This window comes from Meles meles, chromosome 6, assembly GCF_922984935.1.
Source record: "Meles meles chromosome 6, mMelMel3.1 paternal haplotype, whole genome shotgun sequence".
Classification (NCBI taxonomy): domain Eukaryota; kingdom Metazoa; phylum Chordata; class Mammalia; order Carnivora; family Mustelidae; genus Meles; species Meles meles.
In genome coordinates, this window is record NC_060071.1 from 83,408,115 (window position 1) to 83,410,737 (window position 2,623).

The 2,623-nt window shown below is 36.9% G+C and overlaps 1 non-coding gene across 1 annotated transcript; it reads left to right on the forward strand.

Annotated features, from left to right (window-relative positions):
• Positions 1-1,228: 1,228 nt before the first annotated feature.
• LOC123945337 lies at positions 1,229-1,333 on the forward strand. The gene has a single exon (XR_006819179.1). It is a non-coding gene; the product is annotated as a U6 spliceosomal RNA (small nuclear RNA).
• The last annotated feature ends 1,290 nt before the right edge of the window (positions 1,334-2,623 follow it).

Here is a 2,623-nt window from a genome sequence, read left to right on the forward strand (position 1 = left end):
TCACCAGTGGAACTTACCCTACCTAAATATAAGGCAAATATTACATTGTGTTTTCAGCGAAAAGAATATATACCTTCAAGGGGAACCTGGGTGGCTCAATTGGTTAGGCAACTGCTTTTGGCTCAGGTCATGATCCTGGAGTCCTGGGACCGAGTCCCACATCAGGCTCCCTGCTAGCAGGAAGTCTGCTTCTCCCACTGACCTCTCTCCTCTCATGCTCTCTCTCTCATTCTCTCTCTCTCTCAAATAAATAAATAAAATCTTTTAAAAAAGGAATATATACCTTCAAGAAACATATTTCCATGATGGAAGGGCAAGTTCATTTTTTGTTGGTATTTTAAAATATTTTCAATGAGATAATCACTAGATTTTGATTTAGACACATGCAATGAAACAGTTGAAGATTTCAAAGGAATTTGTGTACGTACCAAGTTGACTTTTGACATTGTCACAGCTCCATGGCTGTTGTTCTTGTGAACATGTGAAAGCATTTCAAAGAAAATGGTGGAGACATCTAAATTAAAGCTTCTTCAATGTGGATCAGGCTATCACCTAACTAACATTTTCAAGGTTTCTGCATCCTTTAGGAGAATGGCAGGCTTTAAATGGCAGCCACAAGACAGCTCATGAACATGATTACAACAAAACAATATGCCTTAGTCAGATAAAGATTTTCAGTAATAGTGCTCTCTTGGCTTAATAAAATCAAGCACCACTTAAAATCAGTACTTCACTTCGCTTTTTTCTATCATATAGCATATTGGTTGTTCTGTTCTTATGGTAGACACTTGCATAGGTGTTCATTTGTACTCTCCCGCTGTGTAGGTACTCAAACTCTCAAGCTTCTAGCTATAAAATAGTAACACAAAATGTAGCATGAATTTTTGTAAGCCAGTAATCACCATCATTACTTAATGTACCAAAACTTTATACTTCCCAATATAATTTTTTTTTTTTAAGATTACATTTATTCACTTGACAGAGAGAGAGAGAGCAAGCACAAGCTGGGGGAGCAACAGAAGGAGAGAGAAACAGGCTTCTCCACTGAGGAGGGAGCTCAACGCGGGGCTCAGTCCCAGAGTCCTGGGATCATGATCTGAGCCAAAGGCAGATGCTCAACCGACTGAGCCACCCAAGAGCTCATATCATTTTATTTTGACTCATACTCGTATGCATTGAAAAAGTCTTCTGACTTTCAATTTAAGTGTTAAACATTATCACAAAAACTGTTCACTTCAGCAGCACATATACTAAAATTGGAATGCTATAGAGAAAATTAGCATGGTCCCTTCACAAGGATAACATAAAAATTCAGGAAGCATTCTATATTTTTAAAAAATGATCACTGAAAAACATAAGCCACATAAGTGAAAAACAACTATCCTCAGTCTTGAAAAATCATATAAAGGATTTATGAAATGTATAGACCGTAGGAAATTATTTTCAAATGATAGGTTTGATTATAATTTAATCAATAATGATATAATGTGTAACTTAGAAATTTTTATTTGAAAAATGAAAAGTTTGTCATTCTATTATTCTGTTAGTAAATCATCTGGATTGAACATCTTTGGGATCTTCAAAAGTACAGAATAAGATTTAGATTTGTCTTTTGAATTTTTTCAAACATCATTCTCCTCTAAAATTATTCTCATGCTACAGCTAACCACTACCTACTTTAAGTTGAACAGAAGTATACTAAGTTGGACTGGGACATAATAAAAAGATTTTATTATTGATTTAAGGAATGATGAAATACATTTGGATATATTTAATTATTTCATGAAGCATTACTTATAGACTATCAGTATGAAGCCCATTAAGTTCCTCTCCTTTTTTACTTCCTTATTTTTTTTAACTCTTTCTATCCTTCTTCTACTGAATTTTTCTCTCTTGGGAAGACATATTGTCAAAACATCAAAGTAAGGGTATCCTAGGATTGCCTGTACTTCTGAAAGCTCAGTCTTCTCTGCTTAGACAGAGAAGCCAGTATCTCTGGCTTCCTGTGGGGGGGTGTGTGTGTGTGTGTGTGTGTGTGTGTGTGTGTGTGTGTGTGTGTGTGTGATCAGAACTGAAGAGCTATGTGATGGTAGAAATCTAGTTCAAAAGCCAAAGAATTGTTAAACAAATTGGGTGGCATAGATATTTGAGAAGACAGGTAAGCACTTGATATTACACAGGCTTTTTCATGACAGGAAAACCTTAACTTCCTCAACTTCACAATTAAACAATAAGATAACTCTATGCACTTCAAAACACATTCCTGACTTAAGAATCACAGTGGAAAGGAACTGCCATTTCTCTAGGGCTATAGGGAAATTGTGCAGGGGGATCTGAATGGAAGAAAGGGTATGGAGTTAGTGGGATTGAATATTAGGCAAGCAATGAATGTACCGACTAACAAGGAGGAATTTAGAAACATCTTTGATTACAAGGTATTGCCTTTTTTTTTAAAGATTTTATCTATTTATTTGACAGAGTTCACAAGTAGGCAAGAGAGGCAGGCAGAGAGGGAGAGAGGAGGAAGCAGGCTCACCGCTGAGCAGAGAGCCTGATGTGGGGCTCCATTCCAGGACACTGGGATCATGACCCGAGCTGAAGGCAGAGGCTTCAGCCCACTGAG